This window comes from Schistocerca piceifrons, chromosome 7 (assembly GCF_021461385.2).
Source record: "Schistocerca piceifrons isolate TAMUIC-IGC-003096 chromosome 7, iqSchPice1.1, whole genome shotgun sequence".
NCBI lineage: Eukaryota > Metazoa > Arthropoda > Insecta > Orthoptera > Acrididae > Schistocerca > Schistocerca piceifrons.
In genome coordinates, this window is record NC_060144.1 from 513,660,384 (window position 1) to 513,686,300 (window position 25,917).

The 25,917-nt window shown below is 42.6% G+C and overlaps 1 protein-coding gene and 1 non-coding gene across 2 annotated transcripts in view; both read left to right on the forward strand.

The window, feature by feature from the left end:
• The window catches only part of LOC124709056 (feline leukemia virus subgroup C receptor-related protein 2), a 731,120-nt gene that overhangs the window by 703,803 nt on the left and 1,400 nt on the right, over window positions 1-25,917 (forward strand). The gene's annotated exons all lie outside the window — the stretch shown is intronic.
• On the forward strand, window positions 3,102-3,176 carry Trnas-cga. The gene has a single exon. It is a non-coding gene; the product is annotated as a tRNA-Ser (tRNA).

Below are 25,917 nucleotides of genomic sequence, written 5' to 3' on the forward strand. Positions count from 1 at the left end.
CCACAGAAAGAGTAACTATTGTTTGATTTATATTTCTTTCACTTATTATGTTGTAAGTTGCATTGAAAACACATTATGTGAAACACCATGTATCCATCAAATAACATTTAAATAGAATGTTTCACAACGAAACTATTTTTACGTATTTCACGTAGTTACAAGGGTTGCCAACATATGGCAACACACTCTTTAGGTACGGCAATGCTATGAATAGCTCGTAACGGCAACAAAAATATTACTTCTGTATTACCGGATGTCACAGGACACGCCGAATGTTACTCTTCAGGGGTTTCTTGTGGACGCCACATGCTATTATGCGGCAAGTGCTGCGTCAGGGCCGCCCACTTTGGCTGACCGTGCGGCGGAACGCAGACGAACTAATCCCGCTGAGTCACGCCTCTGCCAGACCGGCTGCGCTCGGCGCCGTCTGCGGATCGATCCCCGGCGGGCGCGGAGTGGCGCGATCTGAGTCCTCCTATAGCGCGCCGTCTCGTCCACGCTGGGCTGTTCGCCGAGGTCTCCCAGCTGGCTGATGACTCTAGCGGGTCGCGCGCGCGCGAGCCACACACACACACACACACACACACACTCCGAAACTTCCTGCGTCACACATGTGCAAGTGTACACAGTGAGAACGGGATATCTGCTATTATCGTGTCGGATCTCCTTTTGGCTGGCGTAGCGCAGCAGATCGACGTGACATGGAGTCAACAAGTCGCTCGAAGTCACCTGCAGATATATTGGGCCATCCTGCCTCTATAGCCGCCCATAACTGCGAAAGTGCTGCCGCTTCTGTACACGAGCTGACCTCTCGATTATGTCCCATAAACGTTCGTGGGATTCATGTCGGGCGATCTGGAAGGCCAAATCATTCTCTGGAATTGTCCTGGATGTTTTTCAAACTAATCACGAACAGTTGTGGCCCAGTGACTTAGTGCATTGTCGTCCATAAAAATTCCACAGTTATTTGGGAACATGAAGTCTATGAATTTCTGCAAATGGTCTGCAAGTAGCCGAACATAACCATTTGCAGTCAATGACCGGTTCAGTTGGACCAGAGGACCCAGTCCATTCCACGTAAACACAAAAAATGGTTCAAACGGCTCCGAGCACTATGGGACTTAACTTCTGAGGTCATAAATCCCCTAGAACTTAGAACTACTTAAACCTAACCTAAGGACATCAAACACACGCATGCCCGAGGCAGGACTCGAACCTGCGACCGTAGCGGCCGCGCGGTTCCAGACTGTTGCGCCTAGAACCACTCGGCCACGCAAACACAGCCTACACCATTATGGAGCAACCACCAGCTTGCACACTGCCGTAGCTTCCTGGGATCCGATCCACTGTCGAACCCTACCATCAGCACCGAAATCGGGACCCATCTGATCAGGGCACGGTTGTGCAGTCGTTTGGGGTCCAACCTGTATGGTCACGAGCCCAAGAGAGTCGCTGCAGGCGATGTCGTGTTGTTAGCAAAGGTTCTCACTCGGTCGTCTGCTCCCACAGGCCATTAACGCACATTTCGCCACAGTCTCCTGTCGGATACTTTCGCCGTGCGTTCACGCTGGTTTCTGCTGCTTCTCCACGCACTGTTGCTTGCCTGTTAGCACAGACAACACTACGCAAGCGCCGCTGCTCTCGTTCGTTAAGTGAAGGCCGTCGGTCACCGCGTTGTCTATGGGGAGAGATAATGCCTGAAATTCAATATTCTCGGCCCACTCTTGACACTGGGGATCTAGGAATACTGAATTCCCTGAGGATTTCCGAAATTGAATGTCCCATACTTCTAGCTCCAACTACCATTGCAGGTTCAAAAGCTATTAATTCCCGGCGGGCGGCCATAATCAAGTTGTAAACCTTTTCACACGAACCACGTGAGTGCAAATAACAGCTCCGCCAGTGCACTGCCCTTTCATATCTCGTGCACGCGATACTACCGCCATCTGTATGCTATTTTCACATCGCTATCTCATGACTTTCGTCACCTCAATGTAAGACCCTCACCTGATTACTTTGGCTTAAGGAATTGTTGGGAGTTACTAACACGTCGACAAAAGTTTTGCATCACTCCTTTACTTTGAATTTCATGACGTAGAAAGTAAAAATTGGTTAGACAGCATTTGTATATAATCATTTGTAATGCGTCCAGATCACCGAATCAAATAAATAAATTTATTCACAGCACACCTGAGCAAAGTCAATACGTGGTTGAACGTCCCCTTCCTCGGATTCTGCCGTGAATCAGTTGTAGCAAACCAGTTCATCATGCCAGCCCTGGTCAAGACTGCTCCACTTTTTAATGGTGATCCTGCGTAAGTTGCGGAGAATTCTCGGTCATTGTCGACTTCCAAAAACAGCTCGTTTCAGTCTATTCCACACATGTCCGATTGTGTTCATGTCCGGGGAACAGGCAGGTCACTGCAGTCTGCAGCGTACAGCAAGATGAACACGAGAGTTATCATCCACGAGATGAAATTCTCACCAAAATGTTAGTGATACAGTCCCACTATTGGTTATAGAATCTCGCCCCTGCACCGTACATCAGTGGGGTTGCCCTCAACAACGACCAGAAATGTACGCTTGTCCCATATAAAGCCACCCCATAGCATCACTCCACAAGACCTCACTGACATGGGAGACGTGTTGTTGGAGGCATTTGGTGTTACCGCGTTGTCTCCAAACACGTTATCAGTAAGAATGAGATTTTCACTCTGCAGCGGAGTGTGCGCAGATATGAAACTTCCTGGCAGATTAAAACTGTGTGCCCGACCAAGCTGAGAGTACCGGGCGTGAGGCGTGCTTCGGTAGCTCAGTTGGTAGAGCACTTGCCCGCGAAAGGCAAAGGTCCCGAGTTCGAGTCTCGGTCGGGCACACAGTTTTAATCTGCCAGGAAGTTTCATATCAGCGCACACTCCGCTGCAGAGTGAAAATCTCATTCTGGAAACATCCCCCAGGCTGTGGCTAAGCCATGTCTCCGCAATATCCTTTCTTTCAGGAGTGCTAGTTCTGCAAGGTTCGCAGGAGAGCTTCTGTAAAGTTTGGAAGGTAGGAGACGAGGTACTGGCAGAAGTAAAGCTGTGAGTACCGGGCGTGAGTCGTGCTTCGGTAGCTCAGTTGGTAGAGCATTTGCCCCCGAAAGGCAAAGGTCCCGAGTTCGAGTCTCGGTCGGGCACACAGTTTTAATCTGCCAGGAAGTTTCACGTTATCAGTGATTGTTACGTGTAACTGTCATGTTTTATGTTTTTCTACTATGTTGTAATTGTAAATTAATCTGCTTTCCCATTCTTAAACTTTAGTGTATACGTGTTTTGAATGTGAGCTGGCCGCGGTGGCCGAGCGGTTCTAGGCGCTTCAGTTCGGAATCGCGCGACTGCTACGGTCGCAGGTTCGAATCCTGCCTCGGGCATGGATGCGTGTATGTCCTCAGGATAGTTAGGTTTACGTAGTTCTAAGTTCTAGGGGACTGATGACCTCAGATGTTAAGTCCCATAGGGCTCAGAGCCATTCGAACCATTTGATTTGAATGTGAACCTGAACAATGCAGGCGTGTTTACGAGAAAGCTGTCTGATGAAAGAGTCGCCGAATCAGTCTGAAACTGTATAACTGTACTGCAAATAACTTTTATGTATATAAAAAAAATGCCGCGCTGTCTGAGGCGTCCTGTCACGGTCCTCGCGGCTCCCCCGTCGGAGGTTCGATTCCTCCCTCGGGCATGGGTGTGTCTGTTGTCCTTAGCGTAAGTTAGTTTAAATTAGATTAAGTAGTGTGTAAACTTAGGGACCGATGACCTCAGCAGTTTGGTCCCATAACAACTTACCACAAATTTCCAAATTTTTAAAAAAATTATAAAACGTAAAACTGTATACTCAAAAAGCAGTTCTGAAAAACTCTTTATCGTGCAGTGCAGTGAACAGAGCTACAATGCTTGACGTCACATAACTAACGTAATGAACATTGCACAGAAAATTACAAATCTAAAGAATTAATTTCCAAAATGCTTTCAATAAATGTCCTGGAAATTAATGTACGCAAAGGACTACATAAAATTCCAAACATTAAATGACACTAAGCGGATGTAACACTTCACAGTAACAATGAGACTGTCTGCACAACAAATAAAATCTGAGCAAACTTTGCCTACATTTTTAAATTCAACGTTTTACTAAGAGTGATCTTACTCCGTCCAGACTGCGACGCTAAACTGGCCCTAACAAATTTTGTGGCTTACCTTGTGGCAACGGAAATTTGGTACTGCTCGAAAGTCATGAAAATAAAAAAAATGCAGAGCAGCAACGAACCAACTAAAGAAAAGAAACCTTGTCCAGCGTAGTGCAAGGAAAAGCAGCTGTGCATAGCAGCGTATTTCGCTCAGTGCAATGCGGTAACACACAACTGCAAAAGAAAATATTCATGAAAAGACATGAGTAGAAACTCGAATTAGTAAATAACTGAAAAGAGACTAGCGTTCAAAAACTATATTGTGAATAATCAAACTCATTCCTTGACAATTAAAACCATCTTTACAAAAATCACTTCTTATTAAAAAACATACACACATCAAAAAAAGTCTTGAATCACTCCAGTTCCCAGAACTCCTGAACATAGACGTTGACTTTGGATATTGTATCACAGACACAGTCCCTTTGACTGTTCAGAGATGTCACTAAACCCGCCCAAGGATGTAAACAACCGTGCATGAGCAGCGTCTATTAGACGAAGGGGGTCCGACAGTCAATCAGTTCCAGTCATTCCACCAGGACGGAGGTACACGGCTCGTGTTATCTGTAGTTAGACCATGCCTAGACGGTCAATACCGCGGTTCGATTGCGTCCTCATTGTTACTTTGTGCCAGGAAGGGCTCTCAACAAGGGAAGTGTCCAGGTGTCCAGGTGTCTCGCAGTGAACCAGAGCGGTGTTGTTCGGACATTGAGGAGATACAGAGAGACAGGAACTGTGCTGGACATGCCTCGCTCGGACCGTCCAAGGGCTGCTACTGCAGTGGATGACAGCTACCTACGGATTATGGCTCGGAGCAACTCTGGCAGCAACGCCACCATTTTGAATAATGCTTTTCGTGCAGCTACAGGACGCCATGTTAAGACTCATACTGCGCGCAACAGGCTGCATGATGCGCAACTTTAGTCCCGACGTCCATGGCGAGGTCCATCTTTGCAACCACGACACCATGCAGCGTGGTACTGATGGGCCCAACAACATACCGAATGGACCGCTCAGGATTGGCATCACGTTCTCTTCACCGATGCGTGTCGGATATGCCTTCAACAAGACAATCGTCGGAAACGTGTTTGGAGGCAACCCGGTCAGGCTGAACGCCTTAGACACACTGTCCAGCGAGTGCAGCAAGGTGGAGGTTTCCAGCTGTTTTGGGGTGGCATTATGTGAGGCCGACGTACGCAGCTGGTGGTCATGGAAGGCGCCGTAACGGATGTACGATACGTTAATGCCATCCTCCGACCGATAGTGCAACCATATCGGCAGCATATTGGCGAGTCATTCGTCTCCGTGGACGACAATTAGCGCCCCCCCCCCCCCCCCCCCCCGTGCACTTCCTTCAGGATAACGACATCACTCGACTAGAGTGACCAACATGTTCTCCAGACATTGAACCCTATCGAAAATGCCTGGGATAGATTGAGGAGTGGGACAATCTGGACCAACAGTGCCTTGATGAACTTGTGGATAGCATGCCACGACGAATACAGTCACGCATCAATGCAAGAGGACGCGCTATTGGGTATTAGGGGTACCGGTGTGTATAGAAATCTGGACCACCACATCTGAAGGTCTCGCTGTATGGTGGTACAACATGTAATGTGTGGTTTTCATGAGCAATAAAAAGGGCGGAAATGATGTTTATGTTGATCTCCATTCCAATTTTCTGTACAGGTTTAGGAACTCTCGGAACCGAGGTAATGCAAAACTTTTTCTTATGTGTGTATCACACTGCCATATAGTACGTTACTGAAACGGCAAAGGAGTAGTCAAACTGTAGCCCTGAATTCTAGCCATGTGAACAGACAATTTTGCTTAATCTCGTCTCGACATCAAATTAACTGACCCTAAGCCATAAAGAGTAAATCCAGAAAATTTGCTTTTCAGCAATTCGTCATAAAGTACGCGCGAGCCAGCAAATGGGGCAACAACTGATGAGCCAAAACATTATGACCATCTGCTTAACGGCTTATTTGTCCTTCTTTGGAACGAAATACATCGCTGATTCTGCTGATGAGGGATACGAGAGCTTGTTAGTAGGTTTGTGGACGTATGTGTCATTAAATGTCTACGCACATGTCGTGCAATTAGCGTAAATATCGGACCGCTGATTTGCGTATAAGGTGATGGCGCGCAGTAGCGACCCAGTTAGGCTCCACAAGATTTACATCAGGCGAATTTGGTCACCGAGACCTCAACATGAGTTCACTATAATGCTGATCAACCCACTGTAACACTGTACTGGCTCCGAGACACGGATTGCTGAAAGACGATACCGCCGTCGGGTAAGATATCAAACACGAAAGGATGCATGTGATTCTCAGCAGTCAGCGTGCCTTCGTTTACTATAAAAAATCCTATGCAAGCGCAGAGGAATGTCTCTCATAACATAATACTGCTTCCACCAGCCTGCGTCCGTGGCGCGCTGCACATTTCGAGCAGCCTGGGTTTGTGGATACGAGAACCGACCTAGTGTAGAAAAAATGTGATTCACCTGAAGAGCCGACACGTTTCCATTGATTGACGGTCGATTCCCGATGGTCCCCCCACTGCGATCGTAGCTAACGATGTCGTTGGGTCAACATGTAAACACGTAGGGATGGTCTGCTGCGGAGCTCCATATTCAACCATGTACGATGAACGGTGAGCTCCGAAACACTTGCGTGTGCACAAGCATTGTGCTGTTTCGGCAGAGATACTCCAAGTCACCATCCATCCTACTTTACAGAGTAGACAAGCCTCCGAACCACACGTTCTTTGAAGAGTCGTGGGCTTCCAACCATTTAGCGCCTACGGTAGTTTCATTGTCCTTCTACCTCTCTCCATAGATGCTCACGACAGTAGCACGTGAACAGTCGACCAGGTCCGCCGTTGTCGAGCTGCACGTTCACAGGCAGTGCGTAATAATAATCTGCCTTTGTCAACGTCGCTTGTGTCAATGGATTTCTCCATTTGCAGCCCATAGCTAGGATGATCCCCCATCCGTGTCTGCTCCGCTTACATACTTCTGTTACCGCGTCACGTGCCCGCATCGCCATCAGGCAGCATCCAAAGTCGCAAGGGGGTGTGGTCATAACGTTTTGGCTTATCGGTGTATCTTCAAACTTCTCAAATCAGTCTTTACCAAATCATACTTCCCAAAAACCAATATCCTCTGTATTTGCATCTCTGTGTTCTGCTAGTTATTAGGTCTACAACTTTGCTTCCGCCGTTTGGCAATAGACGGCAGTAGCGGCAAGTGGGGTTCAGGTGGTTGGTCGTAGGTGTAATACAATAAGCTTAGTCATCTAATTTCATAAAAATATTAGTCGATTTGTGATTGCATCAGAAGGCTGTTCTCGATTAAGTACGTCAACTTACGTACCCATTTCTCGGCCTTTGAGGGAAGTTTTCATTTTCTGCTTTAACATGAATAAATCTGCGGCTGTGGCTCTTAAAATGCTGGGTAAGACCAATGGTGAGGGAACTATTAGTGGAAGAACGTGCAGAGAATATTTTCAACGTCTTAAGAACGGTGATTTTGATGTCGAAGACCGGCATGGCCGGAGTGGCCTAGCGGTTCTAGGCGCTACAGTCTGGAACCGCGCGACCGCTACGGTCTCAGGTTCGAATCCTGCCTCGGGCATGGATATGTGTGATGTCCTTAGGTTAGTTAGGTTTAAGTAGTTCTAAGTTCTAGGGGACTGATGACCTCAGAAATTAAGTCCCATAGTGCTCAGAGCCATTTGAACCATTTTTGAACCGGCATGGCGGTGGAAGACAGAACGTTTTCGTATCTACTGAAACAGACGAAGACAGTCACATGACATCATTATTAAAAACAATTGATGCGTTAGAGCCCAGCACTGAAACCCAAACGGCCAAAATACAGTGACAGACACGTAAAGGTAATTTTGCAGCAGGTCAGTGGTCGACCCCATGTCGCAAAAGCCGTCGAAGTATACACGGAAACGTTGAAATGAGAAGTCCTATCCCTCCCGCCGTATTCTCCATACGTTGCTCTCTCTGACTACCACCTTTTTCGATTAGTGGCATACAGTCTGGCTGACCAGCACTTTCGATCATATGAATAAGTGCAAAATTGAATCGATTCATGGATCCCCACAAAAGACGCCCGGTTATTCTGCCACGAGATTCGTATGCTATCCGAAAGATAAGAGAATGTAGTGGCCAGCGATGGCAAATGCTATGAACTATTAATTTTTTTGTAACTTTTTCACAATAAAGCCCCGAAATTCAATAAAAAACGGCGGAAGCGAAGTTGTAGACTTTGTATTTTCACACCGCACAGCAGCGTAACCAACACCTGACTCTCACTTATTTCTCTCTGAATGCTACTGACAACCAAAGATCATACTGCTTGTACTCAGAATTTCTGTGGCGTAAAATATCGGCTATTGAAGACTTCTGTTTGAAAAATATCCAGTACACAAATATGAAGTACGACACATCGAATAAAAATAGAGCTCACATCACTTTCATTGAATACCAAAAAATAAACTAGTAACCTTACACATGGTACAAACGGATGTTAGTTTCGTCAGTAAAGAGCATGCGACACCAATCCTGTGGCGTTCATTCTGCATGTTTTCTTGCCCATCTCTAGCGGAGTCCAAGGCGTTGTGGTGTGCGACGAAGGTGATACGTGGCGCCTTGTAGCTTCTTCTAACGCCAAATTAAGTTCTGGATCACTCAGCGCACAGTACCGAGTGGGGTAGCGCAGTGCCTAGCATACTGGACTGGCATTGGGCAAGACGATGTTCCACACCTGCATCCGGCCATCCAGATTTAGGGTTTCCGTGATTTCCCAAAATAGCTTAAGGTAGATGCCTGTATGGTTCCTTCAAAAGGGCACGCCCAGTTTCCTTCATCCTACCCTAATCCGAGCTTCTGCTCTGTGTCTAAAGACGTTGTTGCCGACGGGACGTTAAATACTAATGTACTCCTCCTCACTAAGTTGTTTTTCTTTATTTCTTCGGTGACTTGTGGCATACTGCTCTTCAATTGTCTAAAAGGAATTATAGTAATGTGTTCAGTGCTACCACAGAAATATGCGACCACTGTCCTGCGAGAGCTTAGCGCAAGGGTCTGTTTTATTGGTTTTGCTTCATCTTAGGACACCCAGACAGATAACTGGAACAGAGTTTCCGGCTCTTTTGCGTATTTCCAAGTTCATCTCTAGTTACGATGTTGTGTCGTATTTTGCATTCCCTCGCTCGAATTTTTCGTGTTCCCTTACACTAGTTTACAGTAGCCTGATGTTGTGCTCAGGTGAAATTGTGCGGAATCCATCGGGACCAGGTCTTTTTCACAGCTAAATGTTCATTTAGTTTCGAACGTACTCCGGATTTCAGCACGCCTGAACAGGGCGCCTCTATCTCACACACCGTCAAACGACGATAGTTTTCAATCGCTTTGCGCACATCTGTTTTTTTATTCTCTTTTTTTATCAGGTAGGCCAACACTTTCTGCCAATTTCACTTTCTTATAAGTTCTTCTTTTATTTTCTTCCAGGAGTTCTTCATCTGTTCATTATGTTTTTTATACCTGCCTTCTGACCACTCCATACCAATTTTTTTCATTCTTCTACCTTCGAATCCTTCCATATTCACTATTTTTTCGCCAAACGCTTCTGTTAGTTGTTTCTTCAGCTTTTATATAGATATATTTTTTTTACTTCGTGGATCCACCTTGTCGTTGCCATCTTATCCCACAAATATTTGAAGATGTTTTTGGTTAAGCTACTGTCTTGCATTCGCTATAAGTGTACAAAAACCAACAGCCCTATTTTTCCCATTACTTCTGATACGTTTCAGCCTTTCATAATTTTTCGTGGACCTAATGTCTTCCTAATGATTTATCTAAATGATAGTTCACTGCTAGACTTTCGCTTCCATATACACATTCTGACTTCACGACTGTACTGTAATGCCCTGGTTTTCATTTTTAGACAGGCTTATTTTGTTGTAAGAGTCTTTGGTTATACCATATGTGCTATCCCTTGTATGTATCCTTTACTGTATAGCAGCTTTTTCCAAACCATTTTCTGGATTATCTCGCCAAGATATTCAGGTTTTTAACTCTTTCAATTTGGCCAATATCTGTTTTCAGAAATTTCGATGTACTTTTAATGTTTGTAAAAGAAATGGATTTCTCCCCAGAGATTCTTAAACAGGCCCTACTGGCTATTTGTTCTAAAAGACTAATTTGTATTACAACAGATGTCACATTTTCAGAAAGTATAGGAAACTCATCTGCAAATGCGAGATAATTTATTCTAATATTTTTGTTTCCTCTTCGCAGAATTATTGGTGAAATCTTATATTCAATCAGTTTTTCATTGTAAATTCTTACTATTTTTTGTAGAACACAATTGAAAAGAATTGGTGATGGGTCACCACCTGCGCTTATTTCGAAAGACTAACATACGAGGTGCGGCTAGAAAAAAACCGGACTGATGCTGGAAAAAACATTTATTTACAATTATTTACAATTTCATGTTATCTCCTTCAATGTACTCTCCTCCTCGGTCTCTACACCGCTCCATACGAATTTTCCACTGTTCATAGCAATGCTGCAGATCATTTTCGGCAAGTCCATACATTACTTCCGTCGGTTTTTCTTTTACTGCTTCAACAGTCTCAAATCTAGTTCCTTTCAAAGCTGACTTGACTTTAGGGAAAAGAAAAAAGTCACAGGGGGCCAAATCAGGTGAGTAGGGTGGATGATCTAAGATGGGAATGTTGTGTTTTGCCAAAAACGTCTTCACTGACAACGCACTGTGAGCTGGAGCATTGTCTTGGTGAAGGATCCATGACTTTTTGCTCCACAAATCGTTCAGTTTTCTCCGTACTCGCTCACGTAGGGTAGCCAGGACGCTAATGTAGTAATGCTGATTCACTGTTTGTCCCTCTGGTACCCAATCAATGTGCACAATCCCTTTGATGTAAAAAAAAAAAAAACGATCATCATTGCCTTGAATTTCGATTTTCACATTCGTGCTTTTTTTTGTCGTGGAGAACCAGGAATTTTCCAATGCATCGATTGGCGTTTAGTTTCGGGATCGTAAGTAAAAAACCACGATTCATCGCAAGTAATAACATTTTGTAAGAAGGTGGGATCACTTTCAATGTTTTCGAGGATGTCAGAACAAATCATTCTTCGGCGTTCCTTTCTGTTCAATTGTGAAACACTTTGGAACCATTTTTGAACACACTTTGTTCATGTTGAAACTTTCATGAAGAATCTGCCTAACACTTTCCTTGTCAACTCCTGTTAACTCAGACACTGCTCTGATTGTTAAACGGCGATCTTGTCGAACAAGTTTACCGATTTTTTCAATGTTTGCATCAGTTTTTGCTGACAATGGCCTGCCAGTACGAGTGGCATCACTGGTGTCTTCGCGGCCATCTTTAAATCGTTTAAACCACTCAAACACTTGTGTTCGCGATAAACAATCATCGCCATACACTTGTTGTAACATTACAAACGTTTCACTTGCAGATTTTCCTAGTTTGAAACAAAATTTGATGTTAACACGCTGTTCTTTCTGTACACTCAACATTTTCCGACGCACAGACAAAACGTCAACTACTTAAAACAGACGCCACGGGCAGACTGAGTGCAGGAGGCAGATGAAACTCGAGCAGTAGGCGGAGCGAGAGTCACGTGACAGGCCACGCGACTTTCGGCCTTACTGCATTCGTTTTATTGTTTCACCGGTACTAGTCCGGTTTTTTTCTAGCCACACCTCGAATTTCTCCAATAAATTTCACTTTGGATGCCGTGTCTGTGTTTCACAAGTTAGGTTTGCTAATTTAGAGTCTACACCCAATTTTCGGATTATGTTAGTTATAGTAAATCTGTCAGCGGGATTCAGCAAACATTACTAGAATATCTTTAGAATTCAGTAACCAGTGGCGAGTGATTTCAGTTTGGAACCGCGCGACCGCTACGGTCGCAGGTTCGAATCCTGTCTCGGGCATGGATGTCTGATGTCCTTAGGTTAGTTAGGTTTAAGTAGTTCTAAGTTCTAGGGAACAGATGACCTCAGATGTTAAGTCCCATAGTGCTCAGAGCCATTTTTGTGGCGAGTTATTGACATCAGATTAAATTTTTGTTTTTATTTTATTTTTATTTATTTATTTATTGTTTTACACAAAAACAAATTCTGGTCTACTTTCTCAAAATTCATCGCTCCTGTTAATTCGACCAAGTCGAAAATCTGGAAATCAATTTTAAACAGTATTTCTTAAAGGTAACTGATGATCAAAAGTTGAACGAGGTGATCTGAGGCATTGTTATTGTAGGCCAGGAAAAACTTAAAAACTATTCTTGTCAAATGTCCATTTTCCCACGACCCTGTTTCTTTAAACGCTCACGGTAAACAAACTACCCCGCCATTTCCGAGCTGCAACTATATTAAAAATAAACTATGGAAAAACATGAAACAAGAGTGGTGTCACGTTAAAAGGTAAAGGTGAACATCGTATTTACCAAATATACACAGTTGGTTGAGGTACACAAGGTTGGATCTATCTCCGTTCACTCACCTATGCGTTTATTTCTTCCACTCGCAAAACTACTTAAAAAATCGTCATGCATGATGCTCTCAAGGGCTTTGCCGTTTTTCCCTTCTAGAGAGGCGCGAAAATACGTCTGCAGCAAACTGCTAGTCCACTGCCTCAGGGTTGTTTGATTTTTACGGAAGTAGTCATAGCATAAGGCCACAGTTCAAAATCGAAAAACAGACTCCCACTAATGAGCTATGGCAAATACACTTCCTGACTAAGTGAAGCATCCAGAAGACATGGCTGGACGTCAGTGTAACTTCGAGCACGTGCACACCACTGGCGGGTATGTAAATGATAAGAGCTGCTATTCTCTGTGGCAGGTAGAACGACCACCACAGTGCATTAATATTGTCCGTGTTTTGTGTTTTTACCGAGCCTGACAGAAGTTGAGTGATCAGTGTGAAGGACACGGAATGCCACATACTTGTGAGACTGCGTTATCAGTAAGAGGCCTCAATGTGGGTCTGGTCGAAGAGTCAAGTATCCAGATTTGCATTGCATTCGGATGTGACAGTGGCCCGATGATGGTCTGCGTGAGAATGTGAGGACATGCATATTCGTCGTTAATGTTCTGTCGGCCACCACAAGGGAGGATCACCATATTGTGCACCAAGTGTATTATGATCCCTTCATATCTGTCCCTGCTACCCGGTGACAAGTAATGGACTCTTGGCGTTAAGGGGCTCCGGAAAGGCTCAAAATCATGAAAAGTTCAATTTTTACTTTTTTGCGTTTTCTGAATCTGCAGACTATTACCTTTTAATAGATATATAATTTATTCAATTCCGAAGACTACAACTATTTTTAATTTTTTTTTGAAATGTGTTCTACATGGGCGTGACCCACTGTGGCGCTGTTAAACTGCTGTCAAATGGTGTTATTATTAACGTCCGTGTTCATCAGGTACATTTTAGTGATGTGAGATAAAGTATGTGTTGTGGCTAACCTGTGATGGTTCAATATATATCGCTGGTGTGATTGTCGATTGTTTCATGTTTATTTACTCTGTCGTTATCTCGAAAATATTCGTAATTAATTCTGTTTCTTGAGTCTCTGTTTTGTTGAAGTATAATAGTGAGTAAAAGTAAAGTTATTAGAAATCCTCTGAAGGCTTTTAAGAAAAGGAGAAATGTTGGAAAGCCAAAGGTATGTGTTATTACTGTAAACAATAAAGACAATAACCAAGTGAGTGAACCTAACCTCTCAAGTACACCTGCCCATAGCAGTCAAAGTGGGAAAGAAAATACTTCACAGAAGAAGCTTGGTTCAATGAGTGAAAACTATGAATGTTTTATGGGCGAATCGGATGTGAATGAAATATTTGATATGTCGGTTCTCAAAGGAATTTTTTCAAACTGTGTAAGATGTATTCATTGTAGTGAAGTTGGTCTGGAACTCTCCATAATAAATCACGTAGGACTTGCTAGTGAAATACAACTGAAATGTGATAAGTGTTCATACATGACCACCTTTTGGAACAGTGTTGCAGTAACTGCAACTGAAGAAAATGGTAGCAAAATCTACGAACACAACAATGAGCGATGCTTGCTTTAGACAAGGAATGCCTTCGGGCTGCAGACAGGGCTGTAAAGAGTCTAGAAATACAAGCAAGAGTAAACAGGAGGAGGAACGAGAGGAAGCTGGAGGAGGAGTTTGCAGAGGATGAAGATAATCCATCCTATGGACCTGGAATGCACTAAAAAGTTAATCCAATCTTTGTCGCTCGATTCCCAAAACTTTTATTTTCTCATACTAATTACATGTTTTCTAAGGATCTTCCAAACATATTTGTTTCAAACTTTCAGTAAATGTTACACAGTACCTTCTGCATAATTTAACACAGCCTTTTTCCAAAAAACTGTATATTTTTGAATATAAAAAAATTGCAAAAAAAGTTGTGAATTTTCATTACAATTGAAAAAAAATCATCTTTAATAACTGAACTAAAATTTTGTAAAATCCCTGTGTTACGTTGTAGCCCATATTCCAATGAATAATCTGTAAAAAGTTCAACTTCCTACCTCAAACACTTTGTGAGGAAAGATGTAATTTATAAGCGTTATTTTAACATTGCAAGTATAGGGCGTTCCGGAGCCCCTAAAGGTGTGGGAAGCCATCGGGTATGACTACAGTTTGTGGCTGGCAGTGATTGAGGTATAAGTCCAACGGCACAATAGTAAGTCACCGACATCCTACATCCATATGTATTAACTCTCATGCAGTAGTACTGTCCAGCCATTTTTCAACAGGACAGTATTCGTGAACACATGGTATATGCCAAACTGTCTGCGTGATGGTGAGGTACTCCCCTGACTAGCAAAATCCCCATTTCTGCCCCTAATAGAACATGTGTGGGGCCAGCTTGGATGTCAACTCCTTCCCAGCACCAGTATCTATATCTATGATTACAATATCAGTGAACCACAATTGGAATCACTCCACTCGTGCAAATACCTGGGTGTGACCGTTTGTAGCTATATGAAATGGAATCATCAAATAGGCTCAATCGTACGTCAAAGAGGTGGGAGACTTCGGCTCATTGGTAGAACACTGGGGAAACGCAAATAATCTACAAGATGATTGTCTATAAAAACAGCTGGGCAATGTATTCAAGAATATTGGTCAAGTGCATGAGACGCATACCAAATACAAATAACAAGAGATGTTGAGCTTATTGCAAAGAAGGGCAACCCGAACTGAGACAAGTTTTGGAAAAAATGTCTTTCCGGTCATACTGGAGACGTAGATGGTCTTTCAAATACTTGTTTTGAAATCAGTTTACCTTCCCTTCACCAATACACACAATTTCAACAAGAAATTACCGGTTTCAGCCGTCACGTGCCATCTTCATATCACAAGATGTATAGGCCTATAGAGTTCACTTTAGCTACTCGGAAAACCACGCTCTGTGCTTGGAATAAACTAACGCATTTGTCTTTTGAGTTCACAGGTTTGTTACACAAAAGAGCGACAGAAGTGCAGAAACACCTGACTGGCAGACATTTGAAACTAGATGTCAGTTAATTCCAATGATCTCGCGGACTCCGACTTACAACGTTCCTGAAACAGTATTAATTGAAGAATCGAGCAATACAGGGTGTAAACGATAACTGTTTACAACGAACCACAGTAGTGCAGAGGAAGACGAGACGAACGATTTGATACAGAGTCGGAAACAACCTCGAATTGGCCTACAAAAACAACCTAAAATACAGTACATACGCTTTGGGCAAGATTTTCAATATTCTCTCGTTCTCTTAGCGCAAACTCTTAGCCCTAGAGAAAAAATGAGTAGGACATTTCTTTGTATGAAATTTAATGTACTTTAATTTTGTACTGTAATGCGTTTTCTTCGTTAGAGACCACGGTTTCGGACTTCTTCAAGAAAAACTTGCTAAAGTGATCAAAGGTACATAGGATTAACGGAGTACAGAGAAAGTTCAACAAATAGCAGCACGTTTTATATTATCGCAAAGTGGGGGACACAGTGTCACGGACATGATACAGGATGGACACTACTAAAACAAAGTCGTTTTTCGTTGTGGTGGAATCTTCTCACGAAATTTCAGTCACCAACTTTCTTCTCCGAATGCGAAAATATTTTGTTGACGCCGACCTACATAGGGAGAAACAATCATCATAATAAAATAAGCGAAATCAGAGCACGCACGGAAAGACACAGGTAGCTCGTTTTTACCGCACGCTGCTCGAGAGTGCAAACTAGAGAACTATTGTGAAGTGGTTCTATGAACCCTCTGCCGGGCACTTACGCGTGATTTGCAGAGTATCAATGTAGATGTAGGTACACCCCCCCGCCCCCCCCCCCCCCCCAAGCCCACTCCCCCGCCGCGGACCAACTGTTCAGGATTTTCATGCCGCTCTTTCTGAGTTGTCTGCTATCTGGAGAAGACGGAAGGAACATAAAGGGAATAAAGAATAAAGACTATAATTACTTTCGCCTCCTCTGGGTCTACCACTTAATTTTCTGGAAAAGTTTCCCTTCACAGAGAATATTGCTCACAAAAAATGCTGACACTGATCATTATAGTTCACCTCAGGCTCATGATGGAAGGATTCACTAAGTTAAAGATGTGGAGTTTCATAATTTTGAAAAGTATATGCATAATCCCCACCATGAACCATGGACCTTGCCATTGGTGGGGAGGCTTGCGTGCCTCAGCGATACAGATGGCAGTACCGTAGGTGCAACCACAACAGAGGGGTATCTGTTGAGAGGCCAGACAAACGTGTGGTTCCTGAAGAGGGGCAGCAGCCTTTTCAGTAGTTGCAGGGGCAACAGTCTGGATGATTGACTGATCTGGCCCTGGAACATTAACCAAAACGGCCTTGCTGTGCTGGTACTGCGAGTGGCTGAAAGCAAGGGGAAACTACAGCTGTAATTTTTCCAGAGGGCATGCAGCTTTACTGTATGATTATATGATGATGACGTCCTCTTGGGTAAAATATTCCGGAGGTAAAATAGTCCCCCATTCTGATCTCCGGGCAGGGGCTACTCAAGAGGACGTCGTTATCAGAAGAATGAAAACTGGCGTTCTACGGATCGGAGTGTGGAATGTCAGATCCCTTAATCCGGCAAGTAGGTTAGAAAATTTAAAAAGGAAAATGGATAGGTTAAAGTTAGATATAGTGGGAATAAGTGAAGTTCGGTGGCAGGAGGAATGAGACTTCTGGTCAGGTGAATGCAGGGCTATAAATACAAAATCAAATAGGGGTAATGCAGGAGTAGGTTTAATAATGAATAAAAAAATAGGAGTGCGGATAAGCTACTACAAAAAGCATAGTGAACACATTATTGTGGCCAAGATAGACAAAGCCCACACCTACTACAGTAGTACTAGTTTATATGCCAACTAGCTATGCAGATGATGAAGAAATTGATGAAATGTATGATGAGATAAAAGAAATTATTCAGATTGTGCAGGGAGACGAAAATTTAGTAGTCATGGGTGACTGGAATTCGGCAGTAGGAAAAGGGAGAGAAGGAAACGTAGTAGGTGAATATGGATACGGGGTAAGAAATGAAAGACGAAGCCACCTGGTGGAATTTTGCACAGAGCACAACTCAATCATAGCTAACACTTGGTTCAAGAATCGTAAAAGAACGTTGTATACATGGAAGAATCCTGGAGGTACTAAAAGGTATCACACAGATTATACACTCCTGGAAATGGAAAAAAGGACACATTGACACCGGTGTGTCAGACCCACCATACTTGGTCCGGACACTGCGAGAGGGCTGTACAAGCAATGATCACACGCACGGCACAGCGGACACACCAGGAACCGCGGTGGTGGCCGTCGAATGGCGCTAGCTGCGCAGCATTTGTGCACCGCCGCCGTCAGTGTCAACCAGTTTGCCGTCTCATACGGAGCTCCATCGCAGTCTTTAACACTGGTAGCATGCCGCGACAGCGTGGACGTGAACCGTATGTGCAGTTGACGGACTTTGAGCGAGGGCGTATAGTGGGCATGCGGGAGGCCGGGTGGACGTACCGCCGAATTGCTCAACACGTGGGGCGTGAGGTCTCCACAGTACATCGATGTTGTCGCCAGTGGTCGGCGGAAGGTGCACGTGCCCGTCGACCTGGGACCGGACCGCAGCGACGCACGGATGCACGCCAAGACCGTAGGATCCTACGCAGTGCCGTAGGGGACCGCACCGCCACTTCCCAGCAAATTAGGGACACTGTTGCTCCTGGGGTATCGGCGAGGACCATTCGAACTGTCTCCATGAAGCTGGGCTACGGTCCCGCACACCGTTAGGCCTTCTTCCGCTCACGCCCCAACATCGTGCAGCCCGCCTCCAGTGGTGTCGCGACAGGCGTGAATGGAGGGACGAATGGAGACGTGTCGTCTTCAGCGATGAGAGTCGCTTCTGCCTTGGTGCCAATGATGGTCGTATGCGTGTTTGGCGCCGCGCAGGTGAGCGCCACAATCAGGACTGCATACGACCAAGGCACACAGGGCCAACACCCGGCATCATGGTGTGGGGAGCGATCTCCTACACTGGCCGTACACCACTGGTGATCGTCGAGGGGACACTGAATAGTGCATGGTACATCCAAACTGTCATCGAACCCATCGTTCTACCATTCCTAGACCGGCAAGGTAACTTGCTGTTCCAACAGGACAATGCACATCCGCATGTATCCCGTGCCACCCAACGTGCTCTAGAAGGTGTAAGTCAACTACCCTGGCCAGCAAGATCTCCGGATCTGTCCCCCATTGAGCATGTTTGGGACTGGATGAAGCGTCGTCTCACGCGGTCTGCACGTCCAGCACGAACGCTGGTCCAACTGAGGCGCCAGGTGGAAATGGCATGGCAAGCCGTTCCACAGGACTACATCCAGCATCTCTACGATCGTCTCCAAGGGAGAATAGCAGCCTGCATTGCTGCGAAAGGTGGATATACACTGTACTAGTGCCGACATTGTGCATGCTCTGTTGCCTGTGTCTATGTGCCTGTGGTTCTGTCAGTGTGATCATGTGATGTATCTGACCCCAGGAATGTTCAATAAAGTTTCCCCTCCCTGGGACAATGAATTCACGGTGTTCTTATTTCAATTTCCAGGAGTGTATAATGGTAAGACAGAGATTTAGGAACCAAGTCTTAAATTGTAAGACATTTCCAGGGGCAGATGTGGACTTTGACCACAATATATTGGTTATGAACTGTAGATTAAAACTGAAGAAACTGCAAAAAGGTGGGAATTTAGGGAGATGGGACCTGGATAAACTGATTAAACCAGAGGTTCTACAGAGTTTCAGGGAGAGCATAAGGGAACAATTGACAGGAATGGGGGAAAGAAATACAGTAGAAGAAGAATGGGTAGCTCTGAGGGATGAAGTAGTGAAGGCAGCAGACGATCAAGTAGGTAAAAAGACGAGGGCTAATAGAAATCCTTGGGTAACAGAAGAAATATTGAATTTAATTGATGAAAGGAGAAGATATAAAAATGCAGTAAATGAAGCAGGCAAAAAGGAATACAAACGTCTCAAAAACAAGATCGACAGGAAGTGCAAAATGGCTAAGCAGGGATGGCTAGAGGACAAATGTAGGGATGTAGAGGCTTATCTCACTAGGGGTAAGATAGATACTGCCCACAGGAAAATTAAAGAGACCTTTGGAGAGAAGAGAACCACTTGTATGAATATCAAGAGCTCAGATGGAAACCCAGTTCTAAGCAAAGAAGGGAAGGCAGAAAGGTGGAAGGAGAATATAGAGGGTTTATACAAGGGCGATGTACTTGAGGACAATATTATGGAAATGGATGAGGATGTAGATGAAGACAAAATGGGAGATAAGATACTGCGTGAAGAGTTTGACAGAGCACTGAAAGACCTGAGTGGAAACAAGGCCCCGGGAGTAGACAATATTCCATTAGAACTACTGACAGCCTTGGGAGAGCCAGTCATGACAAAACTCTACCATCTGGTGAGCAAGATGTATGAGACAGGCGAAATACCCTCAGAATTCGCAAAATACTAACGCGAATTCCTTACAGACGAGTGGAAAAACTGGTAGAAGCGGACCTCGGGGAAGATCAGTTTGGATTCCATAGAAATGTTGGAACACATGAGGCAATACTAACCTTCCAACTTATCTTAGAAGAAAGATTAAGAAAAGGCAAACCTACGTTTCTAGCATTTGTAGACTTAGAGAAAGCTTTTGACAATGTTGACTGGAATACACTCCTTCAAATTCTGAAGGTGGCAGGGGTAAAATACAGGGAGCGAAAGGCTATTTACAATTTGTACAGAAACCAGATGGCAGTTATAAGAGTCGAGGGGCACGAAAGGGAAGCAGTGGTTGGGAAGGGAGTAGACAGGGTTGTAGCCTCTCCCCTATGCTATTCAATCTGTATACTGAGCAAGCAGTAAAGGAAACAAAAGAAAAGTTCGGAGTAGGTATTAAAAACCATGGAGAAGAAATAAAAACTTTGAGGTTCGCCGATGACATTGTAATTTTGTCAGAGACAGCAAAGGACTTGGAAGAACAGTTGAACGGATTGGACAGTGTCTTGAAAGGAGGATATAAGATGAACATCAACAAAAGCAAAACGAGGATAATGGAATGTAGTCAAATTAAATCGGGTGATGCTGAGGGAATTAGATTAGGAATTGAGACACTTAAAGTAGTAAAGGAGTTTTACTATTTAGGGAGTAAATTGACTGATGATGGTCGAAGTAGAGAGGATATAAAATGTAGACTGGCAGTGGCAAGGAAATCGTTTCTGAAGAAGAGAAATTTGTTAACATCGAGTATAGATTTAAGTGTCAGGAAGTCATTTCTGAAAGTATTTGTATGGAGTGTAGCCATGTATGGAAGTGAAACATGGATGATAAATATTTTGGACAAGAAGAGAATAGAAGCTTTGTAAATGTGGTACTACAGAAGAATGCTGAAGATTAGATGGGTAGATCATATAACTAATGATGAAGTATTGAACAGAACTGGGGAGAAGAGGAGATTGTGGCACAACTTGACAAGAAGAAGTTACCTGTTGGTAGGGCATGTTCTGAGGCATCAAGGGATCACAAATTTAGCATTGGAGGGCAGTGTGAAGGATAAAAATCGTAGAGGGAGACCAAGAGATGAATACACTGAGCAGATTCAGAAGGATGTAGGTTGCAGTAGGTACTCGGAGATGAAGAAGCTTGCACAGGATAGAGTAGCATGGAGAGGTGCATCAAACCAGTCTCAGGACTGAAGACCACAACAACAACAACATATCCATAATGCAATCGGTCAATCAAGTTATGCTGAATGGTTAATTAAATGTCGTTTCTAAGGGACTGCAGGTTCATTGGTGCACAATAAAAAAAATGATATGATAAATTAGCATTTCATGTTACGCCAATGGTGAATAAGTCACATGTCTGAAATTTTTCGTCTTCTTCACGTAACATCTGTACATGAAAAGCTGATAGTTACATAGCTGTAACATACATAGAGGGTCTGTCTTTGAAACAAACTGGACAAATAAACGTTCAATGAATTCAGTATACTATTCCTTAATGAAAGACTAAGCTATTGATTCTTACACAGTGGTAGCTGGATCAAGAAAAATAGCGCGAAACTGGGAGGTTTCTCCTACCTGCTAGCAGAAAAAAGTGAAGACTGCGCCTTCCTTTATTTAAAAGAGAGTTTATTATAGTAAGTTAAATATCATTAGTGGACTCTTTGGTCTTCTGTCTCTTGACACAAATTTCAAACATAGCACATAGAAGATAGAAAAAGAAAACTAAGTATGAGGTTCTATACTTCCTACCGCTGTACAAAAATTTGCAACTACACAAATTATTTACCACATACGACCCTGTCCGGTCTTCATTGACTGGACTATTATGCCACTGGCTGTCAGCTATTTCATTAACATCATTAAATTGAACTTCGCAGTGAGGGTAATGAAAGAAAAAAGACATTCGTAAACCTTATGCAAAAGCTAATTACGTTCATTGCTCGATATGAAACTACCTTTTACAAGCACAGTAGTTCCGTAGTAAGAACTCCAAACAACCAAAACGATTTAACCGTTAATTTTATTTATGTTTTTAAAATTCACAAAATTGTGAGGTGAAATTCACGCAAACGCCATTTCATAATTTGTACGTGCACTACTAAGCCGGTGGCATAATAATCGGGACTAAAAAGGATTGAATATGGTAAATAATTCATTTAGTCGCTAATTTTTGTCAGTAGTGCTAAGAGGAAGTGACGTGAACAACATTGTGACTATTGGGGAGTGAGTGAGAATGATGTATTTGAGGACCACTTTTGGGCTTCTTTCTTTTCTCAGTAATTCAAACCTCTAGCAAAATGTATCTCAGTATAAAAGTAAACTACATTCAGTTTCCAGAATGAGATTTTCACTCTGCATTCAGTTTGCTGCAGTAAAGGTCTTATTCATTTTTTTCTAGGACAGTGTCTTTATTTTACAGTGCCTGTATAGTTCGATGCAATGTTCTTTCGGACATACAAGCATAGATGACAAGTGCCCTGTATAAAACTGTTTGTCTTGACTTTCTCCACACCACTGTGGTACATTGTAAATAGTTATCATTTACACCTTATACAGTAGAATCCTCAATGTAGCACATCCATAGGGACAGCGGACAAGTGTAAATTAGGTGTACTCATCCAAAGTGAGGAGATCCTGTGGGATGTAGAACATGTCAGAAAACAAGAATACACAATAAATATTTACAAAATAAGAATAGATATTGCACTTCTGGATGTGGAAACTGTCAAAAAATAAATAAAATTAAGCATATTTACATTGAAAAGGTTATGAAACTGTTCACCAAATACTAAATGTCCAGTACATTTAGGGGCCTATAATTCTTAGGCTATTGTAGCCACACATCATCAAATAAAATAAACAAAATATTTTATAGCACTTATTTACCATGATCGAATGATTGCACAAAATTTGTACAGAAGTCAGACTGTACACAATATTCACATTATGTGATATTAATAAAGCATACACTCATCAATTGGTTCTGCTAAGGAATTCATCAGCTGAGTAGAAGGATGGCCACCAATAAATCCTTTAGGCTCTTCTCAAATTGAAGTTTATTAGCAACTAAACTTCTTATCATTGCTGGCAACTTATTCAAATTGTATACTGCTGAATGGTGGACACCTTTCTGAATCGGTGATTTTAAATATTTGTGAAAGCTATTCTTATTTCTAGTATTGATTCCATGAACCGAGCTGTTGGTTTGAAAAAAAGATATATTTTTAATGGCAAATTTCATTAAGAAGTAAATAATTGGGAAGCCGTAGTTAGTATCCGCAGTTCCTTAGACAACCTTCTGCAGCACGTTCTTGATTTTACACCACAAATAATTCATATCGCACATTTTTGAGCTCAGAAAACCTTAGCTTGGCTACGTGAGTTACCCCAGAACATAATCCCGTATGACATTATAGAATGAAAATAAGTGTAGCACACGTAATTTTTTATTTTTATATCACCTATGTCTGACAACAGTCACTCAACAAATAAAGATTTGTTTGGGCACTTCAGCAGTTCTGTGGAATGCCCCTGCCAGTTACATTTATTATCAAACTGCAGTTCCAAGAATTTAACACGTTCAACTTCTTCTATCTGCTTGTCGTCATATTTTAGGTGTGTACTGGCAAGAACTTGGCATCTGGTAATGTTACTGATGAAAGGTCATTGATATACACATGAGAAAGTAAGCGCCCTAAGACAGAACATTGGGGGGACACCACATGTTATTGGTTGCCAGTTGGATGATGGCTGATAGCCTAATACACATCTCTTTCCTATTGAACCCCTTTGTTTTCTAACAGATACATAGGATTAGAATCATTTTTCAGCATTTCTTGTTACAACATAATATTATAATTTACTTAAAAGGATCTTTTTATTTACATAGTCAAAATGCCCTTGACAGATCACAAAATATACCTGTAGCCTGTAATTTATTGTCTAATGAATTAAGTACTTCCTCACTGCATTTGCAGAAAGCTTTTTCAATATCAGGACTCTACAGCAATCCGAATAGTGATTTGGATTATATTTTCTTCATGGCCAGATGGTTAAAATAATGATTGTATATTATATTTTGTAAAAGTTTAGAGAATGCAAGCAAAAATGAAACAGGACAGGAGTTTGATGGTATTGTTTTATTTCCTTTCTGATACAAAGCCGAAACTTCAGTATATTTCAACCATTTAGGAAATGTTCCACTGATGAAAGACTGGTCACACATATAAATTAAAATGTCAGTAAACTCAGAGGTACACTGTTTAATCAACTTTATTGGCATATTATTGTAGCCACTAGAATTTTTGATTTTAAAACTTTTGTGGTGGAAATTATGTCTACTGATGTAAGGGTCATACTCATATTATTGTAGTTATTTGTAGTGATTAGTCATAGATATTCCATGGCAGCATCTACTGAAACTGACAACACCATGTTTTCAGTAACAGTCATGAAGAACTTGTAGGGAAGGAACCATATAAAATTCAAATTCCCATACTGTCTGCCAGCCTAGTCCGCTGTAATTAGCTATGACGTCACGAATGTTGCACAGTACCTTAAAAATAAAATAAATAATCTGAAAAGTTAATAGCATGTCAGGACTGATGCTAAAATAATAATGTGTTAAGTTTCAGTTTGGTAACTTAAACAGTTTTAGAAATTTGGCCGTTTTATGTAAAAATCATCGGCGCAACAGGAAGGAGCTAGAAACTTCAAAACTTATATACAGATTCCTTTTTCATTGTAATTTAATGGAAACAGCATGCAGGATCTCACAAAGTAATATTTTGGTTGAAATTCATGATTTTCTGTTTTTGTGTCCTAAAAGTTCGGAAGCAAGATAGATTAAGTAAGTGATTAGATAAATCTAGGATGTTTAGATTTAAGTAGAATGGAGATATGCTATAACAACAAAGATGTGAGAAGTTTCAAAAAGGTAGCTATAAAACTATAGCTGTAGCATCTCTCCAAAGGGCAAGTTCAGAGCTCACCTATTGCGTGCAGTAAAACTAAAGTAATTCTCTCGCCAAAAGTATTTAACCTAGCCACATTAAAATGTTATTATAGATACTTACCTGTGTGCTGATTGCAAAATTATAACGAGAGCTTCGTTGGCCTTTAGGGAATGAAGCAATTAATTATTTAGTAATTTGAAGTGGCGTTTTGCTAGCCTAGCGGCTAGACAGTAAGGAAAATGTTGTCAGCTGTGTCTTCGGCAGTCTGCACTGTGGCTATATAGATAAGAGCATGCGAGCTAGAGTAAGGCCCCAGTTCTCTTCTAGATTCATATCAGCACGCACTCCATGTCGGAAGCTGCGTTGCGTTCGTGCTGTTGCCAGGAACAGCCTTGGATGCCATATTACGTAACTCGGAATGCACTTAACAATGAGTTCACATTGGGGTAAAGTGTTAATTACGGAATGACTCCAGTGATTTAGTCTCAGTTAGCGTATGTCATATTTTCACGTGCCGCCGCAGGATAGACTTTCTGCCATTACTAGCGTGGTGTTTGATGAGTATTAACATCAAATTTTGGCGAGCATTTTCATTATCTGTGTAGCTT